Source organism: Balaenoptera ricei, chromosome 14 (genome assembly GCF_028023285.1).
Source record: "Balaenoptera ricei isolate mBalRic1 chromosome 14, mBalRic1.hap2, whole genome shotgun sequence".
Classification (NCBI taxonomy): Eukaryota; Metazoa; Chordata; class Mammalia; order Artiodactyla; family Balaenopteridae; genus Balaenoptera; species Balaenoptera ricei.
In genome coordinates this window covers 78,010,958-78,032,381 of record NC_082652.1, presented here as the reverse complement: position 1 = coordinate 78,032,381, position 21,424 = coordinate 78,010,958, and the positions used below count along the sequence as shown (strand labels likewise).

Here is a 21,424-nt window from a genome sequence, read left to right as displayed (position 1 = left end):
GGCGCAGTGGTTGAGAATCCGCCTGCCAATGCAGGGGACACGGGTTCGAGCCCTGGTCTGGGAAGATCCCACATGCCGCGGAGCAACTAGGCCCCTGAGCCACAGCTACTGAGCCTGCGCGTCTGGAGCCTGTGCTCCGCAACAAGAGAGGCCGCAATAGTGAGAGGCCCGCGCACCGCGATGAAGAGTGGCCCCCGCTTGCCGCAACTAGAGAAAGCCCTTGTACAGAAACGAAGACCCAACACAGCCAAAATTTAATTAATTAATTAATTATAAAATAAATAAATAAATAAAAATAAAAGTCAGTAGTGCCTGACAGCATTTAAAAAAAAAAAAATCCTATAAAGCAGATATTATTAGTATTACCCCCACCTTGTGGATGAGGGGCAGAGATGAAAGAGGTAGGCAAATTATCCAAGATTACACAGCTAGTAAGTGGAGAAGGCATGAGAACACAGACTGTGTCCTGGGGTTGGTGCATATACCAATTTGGCAGGAGTCAGGTATATTAATTAGGAAGTTGTGTGATATAAAACAGGAAGATGGATGGGTTGGGACTGAGTAAATGAGGAACCCACACGCCAAGATAAAAAGTTAGCACTTCATTTAATAATGGCCCTTTAAAAGTGGTCATTGAAGGCTTTTGAGTAGAAGTGACAGGATAAAAAGAACTTACACAAGTGATTGACATTGGGTAGTTTGAAGGGACAAGGGGCCATAAGCAGATGGGTCAGCAGAGGGATAGAGTTGTTCAGGAGGGAAGTGGTGGGGATGCCGCCTAGGGTGGCAGCAGTGGGAATGGAAAGACACATGCCAAGACTTGAAAAGAAAACCAGTGTTAGGATCCAATGACCAATGGTTCCAAAAATTTGTATCTGAGTGTCCCAAAGGAGAATGGTTTAGGTGGTACCACTAAAGAATTGGTAATGCAGAAGGAGAGAAGTATGTCTTATGCACTCAGAAAGTTGTTAGTAGAACTGGATCAGAATTGAGGATGACGAATTGAGTTTTAGCTTTGCTGAAACCGAAGAGCTGGCAAAGAATGAAGATGTGGAAATCATGGCCTCTGCCCTCAAACAATTTATAATCCTGAGTTCTCTCTCTTACATATATATACACAACCACACATTCATACATGATACACATTCATACACATATACCAGATGGCAAGTAGAAGTAGTGCATAATAAATAATAATAAAAAGAATGAACTGCCAAAACGTTGGGTACTGAGAATAAATGCTATGAGTGATCAGGAAAGGGGAGATCGATGGCCCTGCAGCATCCAAAGGGGTTACCAGTAGAACCAGAGGTGGGATCTTCCTGTGAGACTCACTCAAAGACCAACATCCCAGGGTGTAGAGGGACTATGGGAAAGAAAGATTATCACAGCCAGTACACATTCTTTGAAAACGTGATTTTTAATGACCACAAAGTATTCCATCTCATGAGTAACCACAATTTATTAAACTATCGCTGTAATACTGTACATTGATGAGGTTGATAATCTTGGCGACTTTTTAAAAAAACATTAAAAAAAATTAATTTTTGGCAGCGTTGGGTCTTCGTTGCTGCGTGCGGGCTTTCTCTAACTGCGGCGACTGGAGGCTACTGTTTGTTGCAGTGCATGGGCTTCTCACTGCGGTGGCTTCCCGTGTTGCGGAGCATGGGCTCTAAGTGCGCGGGCTTCAGTAGTTGTGGCACGTGGGCTCAGTAGTTGTGGCTCACGGGCTCTAGAGCGCAGGCTCAGTAGTTGTGGCACAGGCTTAGTTGCTCCGCGGCATGTGGGATCTTCCCGGACCAGGGCTCGAACCCGTGTCCCCTGCATTGGCAGGCGGATTCTTAACCACTGCGCCACCAGGGAAGTTCCCAGTTTTGGTGATTTTAAGTAACACTAACGTGAAAGTCTCTGTAAAAAAATTTTTGCATGCCTCTGATCATTCTTTGAAGAGCGATTCCCAGAAATGGAATAGTGGGCTGAAAGGTGAACATTTAAAAATATTCTTGATACTCATTGCCAAGCAGCCAGCTAAAAAAATTGCCCACTCGCACTTTGTCCAGCCGTGTCTAAGAAGCCCATGCCACCTTTCAGGTTAGGAAGGAATAAAAAAGAAGGCATAAAACTGTATACTCTGTCTGACCTTTTTGTAAATTAAATATGCGAAAATAGATGAAAAGATAACCCCAAATGTTAACAGTGTGTAACTGGATAATGAGGGTTTATGGGTGATCTAATGTTCTTCTTTATCCCTTTCTATATAAATTTCCTAAATAGTATGTGTATTACTTTCAAAAAACATTTTTTTTTAAGCAGAAAAAGGAATATGACAGAACACTGCTCAAGTCAAAGGACCTGTGTTGTCCAAGGTCTCCAGCTGGCAGTGTCTGCTCGGACAAGCCAGGCGGCCCTGCTGAATTTCCGCTGGCTCATCGCAAACAGCCGCCGGTGGTCCTCAGCCCAGAGAATCATGAAGATCACCTGGACACTTAAAAAATACCTTCCCTGGCGGTCCAGTGGTTAAGGCTCCGCGCTTCCAACCGCAGGGGGCACGGGTCCCATCCCTGGTCCTGGTCGGGGAACCAAGATTCCGCGTGCCTCACAGGGCAGCCCAAAGAAACCTTCCCTGAGTCCCACCCCCGACTCACTGAATCTGAATTTGCGGGGTGGGGGGAGAGCGGGGGCGGGCATGGATATTTTTAAAAGGTGACTCACGTCCCCAACATGAGCAGCTGAGGGGCGAGCAGCCCCCGGCAAAGGCTCTAAGGAAGGCCCCGCAGGCCGGTCCGCCATTCCTGCCCGCAGAGCTGCGCCCGCAGCTGGGGAGCAGGGCCGCAGAGGGGAAGGGGCGGTTGCCCTGACGGAGGCCCACCGTGTGTGTGTATTTGCCGCGCCTCAGCTGCGGGTAGAAGGTGCCCTGACTCACATGCAACCGCGTTTACAGACAGTGAGTCAGGACCAAACAAAAGCGCGTCTCTCACTGAGGCAGCGCGTTCCTCCTTCACGCCAGGCGCCCGAGAGGTCAGAGGGGTGAGGCCGGGCAGCCCCCGACCCACCCCGCGCGAGGGGCAGAACCGGCGCTCTCGCCTGCGGGGGGTTTGCGGTCCAGGAGGGGCCGCGGAGGTGGGGCGGGAGGGAGCGCGGGACGAGGCTGCGTGCGGCCTCCCGCTGCCTCCGCGCCAATGGGGAGCCGCCACCTCACGCGGGCCGGGCCCGCGGCCTCCTCTGAAGCCGGCCGGTTAGGGCGCTGTAATCCCTTGCTCTCCTCCTCGGGCTCCGTCGGCGGGGAAGGGGGCTGGGCCGGCTGCCGGTTCCCTCAGCAACGGGGCCTGGCCCGCTTCCATTGTGCGGAGGGCCCCCGCTGGGAAGGGCCGTGGGGGAGGAAGCGGGGGGCGGCCCTGCCCGCGCCTTCCCTTCGCAGCCGCGGGGGAGCCGTGGACCCCCGGGCGCGTGCCGCCACAAGGCGGTGGGACGCCCTCGGGGTCCTCGGACCCGCCCTGGGCGGGGACGGCCGCGGAGGGGCCTGCGGGCAGAGCGGGGCTCACTGTTTACGCGCCGACACGAGGCTGCAGGCCGACTTGGCAGCGCGCAGCGGGAGGAGGCGTTCGAGAGCGTTCGCGGGCGGGCGAGCTTTCCCTCGGATGCGGAGGAGGCGGCCGCTCCCCGACGGCCCTGCTTGGCGGCCGGTCCTGGCCTTCAGCCCCGAGAGCCCACACTTGGCATTTTCTGCCCAGCCTGTCAGAACGACCGAGTATTCTTCTTAGCATTTCTATTTTCGGAGCTTCTTAATGGCTTCTCCCACTACGGCCCCTTCTACCGCCGGGATTCGCAGTCCTCCGCCCTCCGACTGCGCCATCTTCCATCGCGTTTTACTGTGGTCCTTTCTCCCCCTCCCTCCTGCGCCTCATTCATCTCTCCCCGCATTCCTTCTTCCCATTTATCTTTTATTTCCTTCACGCACGCACGCATACACACACACACCCATTGCTAAAACAAAGGAAAACCTCCCATCCTCTTTCTAGTCTCAGTTTTCTCTCAGGATAGTAAAAGTTCAGATGGCCTTGAGGGGGATCCGTAAAACCATCCCGGGCTAAAGACATTAGCACACTTTGCGAACCAGATATGCCCTCCGCTTTAGAGCGCTTCCGTCACTAGTAATGTTTGGACTCTTGGTACTTAAGGATGTGAGCTTCCAGATCTAGAAACATAGCTGCTACAGAAGTGACCACTTTTCCTGACCACACCCGAGGAGGAAGAAGCTCGTGTATTTTACAAACGCGATTTACGTCCCTTAGAAATAAAATAAATGTCTTCTGGAGACACAACCTGCTGTTTTTAATAATTCCCACAATGCCGTTTCCTTACGGACTGTTGTTTCAGCCTGGAAAATGTCATGGTATTAAGTGTCACGTTGAGGAGACTTGTCACCCATTCATGAGGTGCCTGTTTACTGTTGGAGCATCACGAACAATACCCAGGGCCCAGGAGCACAGAGCATGTGAGCCCACATTGAACCTACTCCCCCAACCTGCCCACGAATGAAAAGATCCCGGTTCACTTTTCACAGGGAGGAATGGGACCCTTAGACCGGCATCTTTCTTACACCTGCCAGCACCACCACGGTCCTCAGACAGTTAAGTAGCCCACAAAACCCTTCACTTCCAACTCCTGCAGGTAGGGTTGTTATGAGGATTAAGATAATTCATGTGTGTTGAACATGGCGCATAGGGCCCGGTGCTCAGTAAGAATTAGTAATACTGTCTCTGACCTTCTGGCCTTGGGAATGCGCCTCTGTTATCTCCATGGCTCACCGTAAACTAGTGCACCAGGATTACTAACCTCGATTCACAGACAGAGATGGAACCTCGGGCGGTTCAGTGATGTGCCCGGGGTCACCCAGCCAGTTAGACAGTGCCGTCTGGATTCGAACTCAAAACGCTCAGCAACATACAGGCTCTCTCCAAAGCATCCGCCTTCTCCCCTGCATCATGACAGTATTATAAATGGTTTGCCTAGCCTGAGTCCCCAGAGGTTTGTTCTCTGGAGACAAGTCCATTATGTCAATGCATTTGAAATCAGCTGGAGGCAGTCCTTCGGTGCACGGCTTTTAATGCCTATTAAGCGGGTGGAGAAAGAAGATCAATGAACAGGGGTGTATTTGCAGCTCCACTAGGGCTCACCGTCCTGACTATACTGCCCAGGTTCTCTGGCAAGGCTGGAGTTTTAAAGCCTCCAAGGAGAACTACTTGAAACAAAGACAGAGGAGATGGCTCTTCCCGTGCTCCTGTAATTTTAGGGGAAAAGGAAGATTCCCTGCAGCGTATCCTCTAGATCCAGATGGTCTGACGTGAAATGTATCCGAAGAGCCATCATTAAGAATTATTCTCCTGAGGTCTTTACTCTGTTCAGAGTTCTCTTTTCAAAGGAAGATGCCTACAAGCAGGAAGTCACCAGGATGATGGGACCATCTTCTTGCAAAGCAGTGAAGCATCGCCATCAGGAGCCGGGGAGGCATGGGGGCGGGGGCACGGAAAGGGGATGGGGTAACAAAGGCTAGAGGCACGGCACCTCGGTGTTCTTCCCGAGGCGTCCTGGGGAATATCTTTTGATTCGATATTGGTTTCATGATCTTGCTGGGTTTTCTTGCTCCTCTCTGCTCCTTTCTGACCAAGAATAGGAAAGAGGGATGATGGAGGAGAGGGTGTGGGTAGATGGTGGAAGTCAAGGGAGGGGTTGGCTACCTGGCTGAGTGGAGGTGAGTGGATGAGAGGGAAGTTGTCTCTCACCCCAACACACGTGTGTGCATATATGCCACACACACACACAACCCCCCCAGCAGCATTTTTAGAGAATAACAGTGCCCCCTGGTGGCCATTTACATGCAAGATTCCTCTAAACTTTCACTGAAGAATAACACAAGTTGTGTTATTCTGTACTTATTTACTCTGGTTTCCCACAGTCGAAAGTCCCCCTTGTCCCTCTTGTCCTTTTCTTGGAAAATGAGCCAAGACATAAAGGTACTTCTGAGAAGTGCTTTGCAGCATTCCCGGTGGTACTCGGCATGAGAGAGACAGTACCCAGAAAACAGCTCCCAAACAGAAGGCCATGTCCTTAGTGTCTTAAGACCCTGGCCTTGTGCTTATTTGGGAAAGAAGCAGCAGGCTTGAGGAGCAGGGATCAGTGAAGAAAGTCTTGATTTCAGGAATTGATTCCAGCCACTGTGCATTTTTTTTAATCTGTAAATTACCGGAAGAGCAGAGAACCCTGTATTATCAATATCATCAATTTCTGCTTCTCTGACCTAAGCTTGGTCTCTCCGGTAATGGCTCATTTCACTTTGCTATAATTAAAAAAAAAGCCATCCATTTGCCTCACCGAGTTCCTCCCCTGTACCAGGCACTGTGCACGGGAGCTGGTGACATCAGGGTGGATGCAAACATACCTGTGGGGCTTTGTTTTCCTCCCAGGAACTCAGACAGCCCAGGTCACAGGTGATCTTGATCTCCCTAAATCAACGAGATCGTGTGTACAGTGAGCTTAACTCACTGCCTGGTACCTCGTAAGTGTTCTGTAACAGCGGCTCTGAATGTACCTGATATGTATGGAACTACATGTATGTATAGAACTAAAAGCTATTTCTAGGGAGCAACATGAATTTTTAAGTGCTTTGGGATTTTATAAGGACTCATTAAAAGGCATCAGGATTTCCAGCTGTGAGATTTTTTGTTTATGTAGGAGTTCAAAGAGTTCTTTCCAAATGCTAACTCATGAATCTTCGCACAATCCCCTGGAAATGGCTGGCCAGAAAAGGGAACACGGACGAACCATTAATCTGAGTAATATGGCAGTAGAGTCAGGACAGGGAACAAGCAGTTCTTCGATGTGCGTCCCCCGCCCGCAAGTCTGGAGCAGTAAAACTCCCCTGTAAAAAACCTGGTTTTGCACTGTAAGTTCTAGGTAAGGGAGACTCCTTCTTTACCCCAAGGTGGGGAAGGAATAAAGCTCTGAAAAATAGTTCTGGGTGAGCCGGGAGCAGGATAACAGGGAGGAGAGTGGAAGGCTCACGTTGTCCCTTCTCCTCCTCCCCAACATTTGAATACGGGTGAAATCAGGTGAAAATGAGTATCAAGAGAGCCTCCAAGGGGAGGACGCAGAGAGGAGTGCTGAAAGGGGCATCAGGTGGGCTTGCAGGAGGCTTTGGGGGAGAATCCGTTTCCTTGCCTTTTTCAGCTTCTACTGGCCGCCTGGGTTCCTTGGCTTGTTGCCTCTTCCTCCACCTTCAAAGAGCATCTGTCCAATGTCTGCTCCGTCATCACATGGCCTTTTCCTTTTGTCTCTAGCTCTCCCTACATTCCTGTTATAAGAATCCTTGTGATGACGTTGGCTCACCCACGTAACGCAGGATAATCTCTCCATCTCAAGATTGTTAATCACATCTGCAAAATCCCTCTTGCCATGTAAGGTAGCATTCCCAAGTCCTGGGAATTAGGATGTGGGTATCTTTGGGGGCCGTTATTCTGCCTCCCATGCTGGGAAATCAGGGCAGAGAGACTGAATGATATTTTGAAGAGGAACTTCTATAATATGGAAATCTTCCCATAACATCAATTTCCAAGGACTGTGGACTATTTCACCCACGAGTTGCCCATTGGGGTTCTGAAATGTGCGGATGCGAAGTGTGCTTCTCCACATGTTCCCCACCTTGGGGGCAAGGGAGGTCATACCTGGGACTGTCCTGAGCTAGGGGTGGTGAGACCCTAGAGCTGTACAAATTTCTTCCTCCGGAAAGCAGAGAAAGTCCTTTAAAGTCTAGCCACCCACCAGGCAGGCCCCACAGGTTGATAGGGAGATGCCCTTGGCCACAACAGTCGTGGAGAATGGAGAAGAGATTTTATAACCGAAGCACACTGAGTCCTTTTGGACTGTCTCTGGCGAGACTGTTCCTGGCATTGGGTTAGTAGGAGGAGTCCTGATGGGAGCCACATATCAAATTTCCTTCTGCTTTGCAAGGGAACCAGGTTCAAGGTAAGAATTCTCAGTGGAGAAAGCTGGTTTCAGAACGCCTTCAAGAAATCCCCCAGTCAGCGCCATTCAAAAGGAGTGGCGCCACACCTTGCCCAGAGAGTAAGACGATGAGTTGGCATCCATGAAGCCCAGAACCTCCCAGATGGGCTCAAGTCTTCTGTCCTGTTGTCAGATCTTGTGGTAGCTTCTAGGACTTGATCTGGCCCCGGAGCACGCAGGCGCCTCTGACCCTCCCTGCACCACAGCTGAACACACAGTGCTGAGCACAGCGGACTGACTGCTGCGTTTCTCTCTCAGTATTGAGGCTTTGGAGTCCCCAGTGGGAGGCGCGCCACAAACCACAGTCTCTTGCGTCAGTGCTGAGGTTACGATGACCATCACTCCCCCAGCCCTGGGGCCAGTCCTCCCGAGCCTCGATTCCTGCTGTCCTTTCCCTTCCAAGGGGTTAGCCCCATCTGCGAAGTTTTGGATAGCCCCAAGTTTAGGATAAGCACACTTTCCCTCTTCCAAGCTCTTACTGTTTACAGAGCTCTTTCAATCCTTTGATTGTATCAGGGAGAACAATCTTAATGAGGGATGTATCAGATAGGAATTGGTTAAGTTGCAAAACATGGCAGACTTGACTAATGCTGGATCAGACGATCAGGGCAGTTTGAGGGTTTCTCAGCCTCAGTGCTATTGACATTTGGAGCCAGATAATTCTTTGTTGGAGGGCTGTCCTGTGTGTCGTAGGATGTTTTATGGTATCTTTAGCTTCTAACCACTAGATCAGCGATTCTCAATTAGGGAGGGGGCAATTTCGCCCCCAGAGGACGTTTGGCAATGTCTGGAGACATTTTTGGTTGTCACCACTGTGGAGGTAACTGGAGGGTCGTCTACTGGCATCTAGGGGGTTGCGGTCAGGGATGCTACTAAATATTCCACAGTTCACAGCTCCCGACCACAAAGAATTATCTAGCCCCGAGTTTCAGTAGTGCCATGACTGAGAAACCCCGGTTTAAAGAAACAGAAATGGATGTTTAAGTTGGTCCAACAGGATGGGGAGAGAAAATCCCAAGAGAAATCTCCCCTCCCCCAGTAGGATTCTTATCCTATTCTCTCTGCTGATAAAGCCAGAAATAGTTCATTTTAGCTGATAATTCCTGGGATGAAATACCTCACTGGAGGCACTTCCTGGCAAGAGACTCGGGGTGGGGGGCCTGGAGCAGGAGAGAGGGTCCTCATTTCATTTTAAGGATGGCTGAAGAAGCGTGGGAGAGGGTTAATAGACGCATGCACCACTGATTGGGAAAAGGGACTGCAAAAATTCTAAAAGCCACCGGACGCAGCTGTATTCGGCAGTAGGAGCACTGACGACACGTGGAAGAACGAAACGACAAATACTGAAAGGATCAGTTGCAGACACAGCCCACAGAAGACAGCAGGCAGGGCTCTTATCGTTTAGGATTATTTTTTTTTGGTACCCAATATCTGTTGAAATACTTACATCTCAAAGTGCATTCAAATATCACCTACTTGTACCTACACATGAAAGCAGGCCTCCGTTACAGAAGATAATGAAAAGATAACAAAGGGGAAATGGAAAGAGTGTGTTCATAAATGCCTTGGCTACAAATCAGTCCACGCCTGGGCACTGAAGGCTGTATTTTTTTGTTCCGTGAGTGTAGCTAGGTGATAATAAATAGACGTAGGTTGTCACCAATTAGAGTAGCCGCTGGGTCCCTCCCCACACCCTCTCCCCATGACAATGAAGTGGGTACAGGTTGAGGGGGAAGGTCAGATGCGGAGCCAAAGGAAGGAGAGGTTAATTAAACTCACGGTGTGCTCAGCTGCCTGGAGCACGTGAATATTATTTTCAAACCTTTTTTTCCCCACCTACCGCTAGCTTGAAATATAAGAGCCAAAATACATTCAAAAAAACCAAGTACAGGCAAATAGAAAACCATTCGATATTTCTTGTTCTACTTTTTCTTTCGCTCTTTCAGATCAAGGGATAACGCAACTTCCTGGCCAGGTGCTCTCAGGTTCAAATCTCTTAAAGAGCCGGCAGCAAAGCCAAGGATGAAGGAGAAGAAGGGACAGGCCGAGGAAGGTTTTCCTGTTGAAGTGTTAAAACATTCTGGATGTTCTCAGGTCCTTTGGCGACATTTGTTTTTTCTTTTGCACTAAGACCAAAACAGAGCGCATGTGGTGGAAAGAGGGGGTGTGGCTGGTAATCATGTGTGTGAATGCTCCCGTTAAAGTTTTTATGTGAAAATAAACCAATTAAAATGGAAAGATTTAGGGCAGTTCTAGCTCATCAGGACTGGTGACTCTGACATTGTTCAAAGATGGGGAACTCACCCTTCCACCCACTCCTGGGTTCCCTGGGGCTGGGAACTCCCAGAGTCTGTCACTGCACCCCGGCGGCAGCATGTCAGGCAAAGACATGGTCATTAGGCCACGACCTGGAGCTAGTCTGCAGGGTCCAAATCCAGGCTCCACCATTTCCTTCCTCTGTGACCTTGAGCAAGTCAGCTAGCCCTGGGGGTTTCAGTTTCCTCCTCTGTAAAATGGGCACAACAAACAGCACCTCCATCACAAAAGCCTGAATGAGAAAAGTAGTTGGCATCGTGCCAGGCTCATAGGCGCTGTTTAAATACTAGCTGTTATTATTATTAGGGGTTCAAGTTCAGTTTTGCTCAGCTTTGTAGCTTATCAAAGGCCAAATATCTGAATGCATTTTATTGCTTAAAATGTTTTGGGTCACAATTACTCATCCCTTCCCATTGACATTCCATTTACATGCTGTACAGATTATTTTCAAAGCAATGTTTGAGAAAATTTTGAATAACCTTTGGTCCTGTTTCTGAATGTGGGCAGGGATCCCTTTGGGGGTGCTCTCTACCACTTCCAGATGGGCTGCAGATTCTGTCCGGCCAATGTCTGGGGAAGGCCTGGGGGCAGATGTGATGAGATGGACAGGATACCTGCACCCAGCCCCTCGGGGCAGAGGGGTCTGGAAACTTTGTGGGTGCACAATAGCCTGAGAAACCTCTCAGGCCCACCTTGGAATTCCTTCTGTACTTTTCTCAGCAAAATCATTCTCCAGGTCTCTGCCTTTTCTTTGAGTTTCACTGTATTTGTGCCTCGGGTTCTATATATGAAAAATCACAATTGAAATCTAGAGTGGGAACAATATGCATGCCCTTAACAGTACTGAACTGTACACTTAAAATGGTTAAGATGGTAAATTTTAGGCTTAGGTATATTTGGCCACAGTTACAAATGATTTAAAAAGAAGAACAAACTGGACTGGGAGGGATCTGAGGGGCTTCGTTCATGATCTGACACCCAGTTCCGTGAGGCTCAAGTCCAGGGTGGCGGCTTCTGGGGCGTCTTCTGCAATCCTGTCGTTTTCCCTCGCTGTGTGGGTAGGACTCAGAGGGCAGCTGGGACTCTTAAGTCCTGTGGCTCCTGTGCCCTGACCTGTCCCCAGAGGGGCCCTTGTTGACTGTTCCTCAAAGCAGGTGCCTCCCTCAGAGGAGGCCCAGCGTCCGAGGCCCTACCCAGGAGCGGTGCTTCTTACGTTTCTCTGGGCTTTTGGGCACCAGGGTCATGGGGTGAGAGGTCAGGAGGGGGCAGTGACTACTTACAAGGCCTCATCGTGGCTTGGCTGAGTGGCTGGCTGCTGACCACCGCTGCTCAGGCAGCCTCTCCCGAGGCTCCCGGCCTTCTCTGTGCCCCGGGCTGGAGGGGGAGGCCCGCAGGGTGTGCAAGCTCCCGGGCTGTAAAAAAAAACCCCAGACCCAGAGCCAAGGACAAGTGAGCCTCCACTGCCCTCTGCTGGGAATCCCAGCTCATGGCCACCAGCACTCGAGAAAAGGAAACACAAGGCAAGGCCTGGCCCAGAGAGCCGGGCAGGCCCAGGAGGCCTGTGCGGACCTGCAGTCCTGAAATGCGGGCCTCGAATTTCCCCAGGGCCCCAGTCTCTCACCGAGCCCGCTGTGAGGGTGCATCACCACCAGCAAGCCAGCTCCAGGTGAGCAGGTCTGGGGGCTCTGCCCTCCGGGCCAGGTGAGCTTCAGCTCTGCCCCCAGCCCCCCGGGGGCGGGCTCTGGCTCCTAAGCCCCTGAGGGGTGGGCCTCGCCCTGCTTGCTCCTCTAGGGTGTGCCCTGTCCTCGGCTAGGCTTTGTCATTGCTGTGCCCCCATTTCCTTTCCAAAACAGAGTTCTAGATGCACTGCCCAGTCTCAGGCCCCCCCTTGTGGCAGGAGTCTCTGAAAAGCTTGCCTGCCCTGGGCCATTCCCGCCTGACCCTGCAGCCAGACTGAATTTCCAGAATGTTGTTAAGGTGATGCTGTCATGCCCTTGTCTGACCTCTTTCAAAGTCTGCTAATTGCCAAGAGGGTGATTACAAAACAGCACGAAATACAACACCCATCGTGATCTGGTTCCTGCCCTTCCTTTCCAGGTTTCACACCAACATTACCTCCTCTGGTAGCTGGCATCTTCTTTTCATTCAAACAAGAGGCAACATAGTCTCTGTTGCCAAACAGCCTGGATTCCTAGACCAGCTGCACTATTTGCTAGCTGACCTTGGATGCGTTACCTCTCTGCCTCAACTTCCTCCTCTATAAAATGGGGATGATTATAGTAATAGTATGCGCTTCGTAGGGTTGTTGTTAATGTGAATGATAGAATCCATGTAAAGCACATAGTAGGCACCTTATAAGTGTTGCTTATTATTATTTTTTTAAAGACTGTTTTTTTGATGTGGACCATTTTTAAAGTCTTTATTGAATTTGTTACAATATTGCTTCTGTTTTATGTTTTGGTTTTTTTAATTACAAATTTATTTATTTTATTTATTTATTTTTGGCTGCATTGGGTCTCTGTTGCTGTGCGTGGGCTTTCTTTAGTCTCGGTGAGCAGGGGCTACTCTTCGTTGCCGTGCGCGGGCTTCTCATTGTGGTGGCTTCTCTTGTTGCAGAGCACAGGGCTCTAGGCGCATGGGCTTCAGTAGTTGTGGCTCGCGGGCTCAGTAGTTGTTACTTACGGGCTCTAGAGCACAGGCTCAGTAGCTGTGGCACACGGGCTTAGTTGCTCCGTGGCATGTGGGATCTTCCCGGACCAGGGCTCGAACCGGTGCCCACTGCATTGGCAGGCGGATTCTTAACCACTGCACCACCAGGGAAGCCCCCGGGTTTTGTTTTTGTTTGTTTTTTTTTTTTTTTGGCTGCGAGGCATGTGGGATCTTAGCTCCCCGACCAGGGATTGAACCCGCACCTCCTGTATTGGAAGGCGAAGTCTTAACCATTGGACTGCCAGGGAAGTCCCAGTGTTGGTTATTATTATTCGTTGAAAAACTTGGCAAAGTTGTCCCTTTGACTCCATCTCCTGTTATCTATCTGATTGCCTGAATATTCATCTGAGCAAATTATCCAGCAACCTTAGACCAGTTCCTTGATTCCCCAACTCCAGTGACCATCACTTCCAACTTACCTAAGCCACCCACACTCATGACTACCCCCGGAAGTTGTCAGCACCTAGAACTATTCGGAGCTGCCTTTGAAATCTTCAGCTTTAGCATTTCACTTTCTGACAGCATCCAGCTGTCCTTCCAGCGCTCTCACTCTGCTCTGTTCTTATATTTGCTTATCGCCAGGTCACCCAGTTCTTTTGTCCTTCTTTTTCTCTCAGCCCATCAGCTCTTTCTAGCTTTTTTTTTTCTCTTTTTTTAACATTTCTCTATTGAATTTATACATTACTGATCATTTGAACTCGTATCAAGATCTTGAATTCTCCTGTCATGAAATCATCACATTTCAGCTCTGATATGGAAGAACCCTGCCTAAGAATTCTGTCCCTATGACCTAGGCAACTCTTAACACCCTTGACATTGGCACAAATTGTGTGAAAGGTGGTTGGATCCATATGATCATTTCCAGACCATTTTAACATTGTCTGGAGCTAAAACAACGTACTGAGACTAGAATTGTATCCATCCTTCGCTCCTGTTTAGAAGTTTGGAACACTTCCCCATCCTCCTATCCTGCCCCCAATAGAATGCTAAAACGTGGCAACATATTTATTTCTTTTTTTAAAAAATATATATATATATATTTTAAAATATTTATTTATTTATTTGGCTGCGTTGGGTCTTAGTTGTGGCACGCGGGATCTTCGTTGCGGCATGCGGGATCTTTAGTTGCGGCATGCGAAGTCTTAGTTGCAGTATGTGGGATCTAGTTCCCTGACCAGAGATCGAACCCGGGCCCCCTGCATTGGGAGTGCGGAGTCTTAGCCACTGGACCACTAGGGAAGTCCTGGCAACAGATTTCTTAACAGAGATAGTGGACATCAGAGATTCCACCTGCAACTTGGTATTTTGAAATTGTGCCATTTGGAAGAAGTATTTGAAGTAGAGTGTTTCTCTGGTTCAGGAACTCTGTTTTTACCAGCTTTATTTAAAAATAAAGATTTTGCATTCTCTTGCATACTCATTCACGTATTCAGTCAGTACACATCCACTAAGCGCCCTCTATGTGCCAGGCACTGTGTCAGGCATCGGGCACACACAGTCCCTGCCCTCAAAGCTTAGGGTCTAAAAGAAAAAGACAAAAAGTAGGTTGACAATTCTACATTTACAAACTGAAGAAAGTGCTAGGAACATAATCAAGGGGGTGGTAGGATGGAGAATGAAGAGGACTTACTTAGAGGGCGTCTTCAGGGCTGACAACAGGAAAGTATTCATTGAATTTGACCAAATAGAAACCACTGGTAACTTTGACAAGGACAGTTTCAGGTATAAAGAGTTGGGATTTGAGCACTTAAGAGTTAAGGAAAGCGAAGATGTAGAGATGGTTCACACAGGCTAGTCTTTTGGCAATTTAGAGAGGAGAAGCAGAGAAAAATCTGAGCTACCATAGCGGGCAGGATTGGCACTGCCTTCAAAAATTATTAAGGGGGCTTCCCTGGTGGCGCAGTGGTTGAGAATCTGCCTGCCAATGCAGGGGACACGGGTTCGAGCCCTGGTCTGGGAAGATCCCACATGCCGCGGAGCAACTGGGCCCGTGAGCCACAACTACTGAGCCTGCGCTCTAGAGCCTGTGCTCCGCAACAAGAGAGGCCGCGATAGTGAGAGGCCCGCGCACCGCGATGAAGAGTGGCCCCCGCTCGCCGCAACTAGAGAAAGCCCTCGCACAGAAACAAAGACCCAACACAGCCATAAATAAATAAATTAAAAAAAAAATTATTAAGAATTTCAGGGACTTCCCCGGCGGTCCAGTGGTTAAGACTCCGCGCTTCCACTGCAGGGGGCACGGGTTTGATCCCTGGTCGGGGAACTAAGATCCCACATGCCTTGCGGTGCAGCCAATCTCGTATGGTATCCTTTATATGCGGAATCCAAAAAGAGATGATACAAATGAACTTACTTACAAAACAGAAACAGACTCACACACTTAGAGAATGAACTTATGGTTACGGGGGGCGGGGTGCAGTGGGAAGGATGTGGGAAGCGATAGTTAGGGAGTACCGGATCGAAATGTACATACCGCTATATTTAAAACGGATAATCAAGAAGGACCTACTGTACAACACAGGGAACTCTGCTCAGTGTTATGTGGCAGCCTGGATCGGAGGGGAGTTTGGGGGAGAACGATACACGTATATGTATGGCTGAGTTGCTTTGCTGTGCACCTGAAACTATCACAACATTTTTTTTTTTTTAATTTATTTTTTTGGCTGCTTTGGGTCTTCATTGCTGCGCACGGGCTTTCTCTAGTTGCGGCGAGCAGGGGCTACTCTTCGTTGCAGTGTGTGGGCTTCTCATTGCAGTGGCTTCTCTTGTTGCAGAGCATGGGCTCTAGGCTCACAGGCTTCAGTAATTGTGGCACATGGGCTCAGTAGTTGTGGCGCACGGGCTTAGTTGCTCCACGGCATGTGGGATCTTCCCAGAGCAGGGCTCGAACCTGTGTCCCCTGCATTGGCAGGCGGATTCTTAACCACTGCACCACCAGGGAAGTCCCCTATCATAACATTGTTAGTTAGCTATACTCCAGTATAAAATAAAAAGTTAAAAAAAAAAAAGAATTTCAAGATGGTGACAGCAAAGCATTAAACCAAGTACTGGATCTGTGCAACGAGATGTCACATGCCCATGAGGCTGGCTCTGACAGCAGGTCTGCATGCCAGTGAGAATGATTGGTTAAAAAGAGCGAGATTGATAATGTAAGGAAAGAGGGAGATAACCAAAGAAATGAAATTTGGGGAAGAAAAGAAGGAGATAGGACCCAGAGTATATGTGGAGGGATTAGATGGGAGGAGGTTATGTCCTCCATCGTAACAGGAAGAAAGTAAAACGCAGGTGTGGATGCAGGTGGACTAGGGATAAGGCTCCCTCTTCCCGGTGATGGTGGCGGCAGGGCTCCCGGTCAAGAGTGAGACGGTGTGAGGAGGAGGGGTGAGGGGTGTGAGTGGAAAGAAAACGTGTGTGGAAGATGGTTGGGATTGGGGTTTTGCCAGTTAAAACACGATGGAGGGAGAGTGGATCTAGGGAGTTGCTGGTGTTTGTGAGAGTGATAGTGAGACGAGCCATAGAATCCAGGTTAGGCAAGAAAACAAATTCATCAAGAGGGGCTGTGAAGGAAGCTGGGTTCACAGTTTTTTGTTTTGGTTTTTTAATTTTATTGGAGTATAGCTGATTTACAATGTTGTGTTAGTTTCAGGTGTACAGCAAAGGGAGTCAGTTATACATATACGTATATCCATTCTTTTTTAGATTCTTTTCTCATATAGGTTATCACAGAATATTGAGCAGAGCTCCCTGTGCTATACAGTAGGTCCTTGATGGTTATCTATCTTATATGTAGTAGGGTGCATGTGTTCATCCCAAGCTTCTGATTTATCCCTCCTCCCACGTTTCCCCTCTGGTAACCATAAGTTTGTTCTTGATATCTGTAAGTCTGTTTCTGTTTTGTAAGTAAGTTCATTTGTATCTTTTTTAAAAAAATTAGATTCCACATATGAGTGATACATATGATATTTGTCTTTCTCTGTCTGGTTTCACTTAGTATGATAATCTCTAGGTCCATCCATATTGCTGCAAATGGCATTATTTCATTCTTTTCTCTGGCTGAGTAGTATTCCATTGTATATATGTACCACATTTTCTTTATCCATTCCTCTGATGATGGACATTTACGTTGCTTCCATGTCCTGGCTATTGTAAATAATGCTGCAGTGAACATTGGGGTGCATGTATCCTTTTGGATTATGGTTTTCTCCAGATATATGCCCAGGAGTGTGATTACAGGATTATATGGTAACTCTATTTTTAGTTTTTTAAGGAACCTCCATAATGTTCTCCACAGTGGCTGCACCAACTTACAGTCCCACCAACAGTGTAGGAGGGTTCCCTTTTCTCCACACCCTCTCCAGCATTTATTATTTGTAGACTTTTTGATGATGGCCATTCTGACCAGTGTGATGTGGTACCTCATTGTAGTTTTGATTTGCATTTCTCTGATAATTAGTAATGTTGATGCTTTTTGGCCATCTGTATGTCTTTCTTGGAGAAATGTCTATTTAGATCTTCTGCCCATTTTTTGATGGGTTGTTTTTTGTTTTTGTTTTTTTTTTGACATAGAGCTGCATGAGCTGTTTGTATATTTTGGATGGGTTAGCAGTTCTGATTAGGTTGAAGTGAGCTGATAGAAATTTGTGATCAGTAGGGGAAGGTTTGAATTCATTTCTGTGGTGACAAGGTCCAGGGGAACCCCAGGGAGGTGTGTGGTTGGGTTACAAGGAATGGTTCCTGGTGATGAGGAGGTTAAGGAAATGAGAGGAAAGATGTTTGGTGGGTCATCACCACAGAGTTGAATTTATCAAGAAAGGTAGAGCATGAGACTTCAGGACGGGTGATAAAGACTTCACTATGTTTTTTGGGATGGGGGGGAAATAATGCATTTTTTTTAACTTTTTTTTTTTTTGGCCACGCCGCGCGGCATGTGGGATCTCAGTTCCCCAACCAGGGATCGAACCCGCGCCCCCTGCATTGGAAGCGTGGAGTCCTAACCACTGGACTGCCAGGGAAGTCCCCAAGAATGTATTATAAAAAATTCTTTTTTAGAAACATGTTTCTTTTCTCTCTTTTTTTTTTTTTGGCTGCACCACACAGCTTGTGGGATCTCAGTTCCTGACCAGGGATTGAACCCGGGCCATGGCAGTGAAAACACTGAATCCTAACCACTAGACCACCAGGGAACTCCCTAGAAACATATTTCTGTTTTACATTTTGGGATTCCCTCTGTCCTCCCCTTTCATCTGAGATGCGAATAGTTGGGACTGGAGGGGGCACACTTCTGTCTTTGGGCCAGGAGGGGGCACAAGAGGCTGCAATAGAAGTGTCGAGGGTAAGGGCAAACAGAGAAGTGATTGCGTTCAGGACAGGCTCGGCCCTCTCTCCCATCAGTGTCCTTCCCAAGGCAGGCTGGGGCCTGAGTCTGTCTGAGGGTTGGTTCAGCTATGAGCTGCCGTTCTGTACTAGTTTCCTAGGGCTGTCATAACCAATTTTCACTGGCTTGGCAACTTAAAACAACAGAAATGTATTGTCTCACAGTTCTGGAGGCCAGAAATCCAAAATTAGTGTTACTGGGCAGAAATTAAGGTCTTGGCAGGGCCATTCTCCCTTGGAAGATTCTAGGGGAGACTCCTTCTTTGTCTCTTCAGCTCGTGGAGGCTCCAGGTATTCACCCTCGGCTTGTGGCTGTGTCAGGGCTGTCCCCACCTCCATCCTCACATGGTCTTCTCTGCGCCCCTGTCTTCTCTTCTGTCTCTTATAGACATTTGCCATTGGAGTAGGGACCACCCTCATCCAGGTTGCTCTCGTGTCTAGATCCTTAATTACATCTGCTAAGACCCTATTTCCAAATAAGGTCACAGTCACAGGTTCTCAGGGGTTAGGAGGTAGAGATATCTTTTTTTGGGGGGGCCACTGCTCAACCCACTACACCTTTCTTTTCTCTACAGTTTAATAACCCAGTGGGTGACCCATATTTTATTTCGGTGAAACTGCTAGTAAGAGTTACTGAGTTTTTTACTGTATGCCTGCCCACACTAAAGGGTGGGTGACCTTATTTAATGCTTACAAGTACACCTTGGCAGATAGTACTGTTTACATATGAGAAAATTGAGGCTTAAGAGGGAACTTCCCTGGTGGCATAGTGGTTAAGAATCTGCCTGCCAATTCAGGGGGACACGGGTTCGATCCTTGGTCTGGGAAGATCCCACATGCCGCAGAGCAACTAAGCCTGCAAGCCACAACTACTGAGCCCGCGTGCCACAACTACTGAAGCCCGTGCGCCTAGAGCCCGTGCTCCGCAACACGAGAAGCCACTGCAATGAGAAGCCTGAGCACCGCAACGAAGAGTAGCCCCTGCTCACCGCAACTAGAGAAAGCTCGCGCGCAGCAATGAAGACCCAAAACATCCAAAAAAAAAAATTAATTAAAAAAAAAAAAAGTGTGCCCTGTTTTCAATTATTAAAAAAAAAAAAAGAGGTGAGTAGGCTGGGACTTCCCTGGTGGTCCAGTGGTTAAGACTTCTCCTTCCAGTGCAGGGGGTGTGGGTTCGATCCCTGGTCAGGGAACTAAGACCCCACATGCCTTGTGGCCAAAAACCCAAAACATAAAACAGAAGCAATATTGTAACAAATTCAATAAAGACTTTAAAAATGGTCCACATCAAAAAAATCTTAAAAAAAAAAAAAAAAAAAGGTGAGTCGGCTGCAGAGCTGGGCTTCAGACCCAGGGGAGCTGCCCTTTTAACCCCAGGCCTCTTAATCTTATGCTGCCTCTTCTTGGTAGGATCACGTTTCTACCAGGAAGATTCCTGCAGTTAGAAGAATCTGAGTGGCTAAGGAAATCTGAAGTTTTGTACTACAGCGTAGAGAAAGGTGGGACTGTAGCTTCCCAGCTTAAACACTGTAACCCTGGAGCATGACATGTCACCAGCATCAGTTACAGAGAGTGACAGAGAATGCAAAACGTGGGAACCAGTACTCATTTGTCCTCCTGCGGAACTGCCTTCCCCCTACGAGATGCCTGGTATCTTGGGTTTCAAGATGCAGCTGTGCCAGCGTGGAGATGATACTTCAGGGCAGAAGGCAGCCAACCAGATCCGCGGTTGCCAGCAAAGCACACCTGCGCTCATCGGCTTGCATCAGGGTGCTGTGCGGGTGTACCCGGCGGGCCATGGGCAGCTCATGTACATGAACAAGCACCGCAGGCAGAAGCTGTGGGTGCAGAGCTTCAAGGAGGTGCCTTTCTGGTTCTTCCACAGCAGGCGGCACCTGTGCTATGTGCCCTGGGGCCCTTTGCTTAGGAAGCTGGCCGAGCTCAGGCGGTGTTGGAGCGGCAGGGGTCCTCCCGCTTCTACTCCGGCTGGTCATCCACGAGGGCAGGGAGTAGCCTGAGGTGGCCCTGGACGCAATGCTGAGGACGTGGAGGACCCATCAGGGGAGTAAGCCGAGGCTGCTGGTGGCTGTGCTTCAAGCACAGGGTCTCTCTGATGTCCTCCCTTTGGGGGCTGTGTAACCAATTCCTAAAGGGGATTCTGGAGACCCCCAGTCTCCCCACTTAAGTGCCCCGGGCATCATAGCTTCCGCAGACTCAGGCAGCATCATTGACCTCGGGCACGTTTGCATACTCTTTGGACCAGATGTGAAACCTGGAGGAGTAGGTCCTGCAATGTCCCTTCAGTCCCCTCACAGCCCTGCTGTCCTCACTCAGATTGCATTTCTGGGGATAGATCTAGGGAGTGGGGCTCTGGGCTGGCTGGTGACCCCAGGCCTAAGGCATCTGGTCAGAGAGCTCCCATGCAGTGTGGGCCGACCCTAATCGTGTCCCTTTAAAGAAGCATTTTGGAAGCCAGCTGCCCCTGCGGCCCTACCGGAAACAGACCTCCCTTCCCCCATTGCTCACCAGTGGGGACTGGTCAGCCTCCTTCCCCTTCCTCGCTGCATTATTTGGTGACATTCTTTTCAGTCTGTGGACAAATCAGTGCCATCTTACTACAGTTTCTGCAGCCACCGGCCCTCTCTGCTGGCCAGCCCCGACGTGGGCCTTGGTCACCCATGTTGGTCACATCTGCCAACAAGGGTCCAGGGCATGAAAATGAGGGAAAAGGTAGTCCTGAGAGTCGCACCAAGACATCGACACTTCATGGGTCAGACCTGAGATGTGTGAAGTCTGTGGATGTGGCTAGAGTGGCTTCCAGACCATCAAGGCGAGCCTCAAGCTGACTGGGTATTCCTGCTGCTAAAGATCCTCTGTCAGAAGGGGCGCTGGTAGCAGACGCAGGTACTGCTGGGAGAGGGACTCTTGAAGCATCCAGGCTCATTGGCAAGGTTGGCTGATGAGA

The 21,424-nt window shown here is 49.0% G+C and overlaps 1 pseudogene; it reads left to right on the top strand.

The window, feature by feature from the left end:
- The first annotated feature begins 5,708 nt into the window (after window positions 1-5,708).
- On the top strand, window positions 5,709-20,573 carry LOC132347374 (inositol hexakisphosphate kinase 2-like; annotated as a pseudogene).
- The last annotated feature ends 851 nt before the right edge of the window (window positions 20,574-21,424 follow it).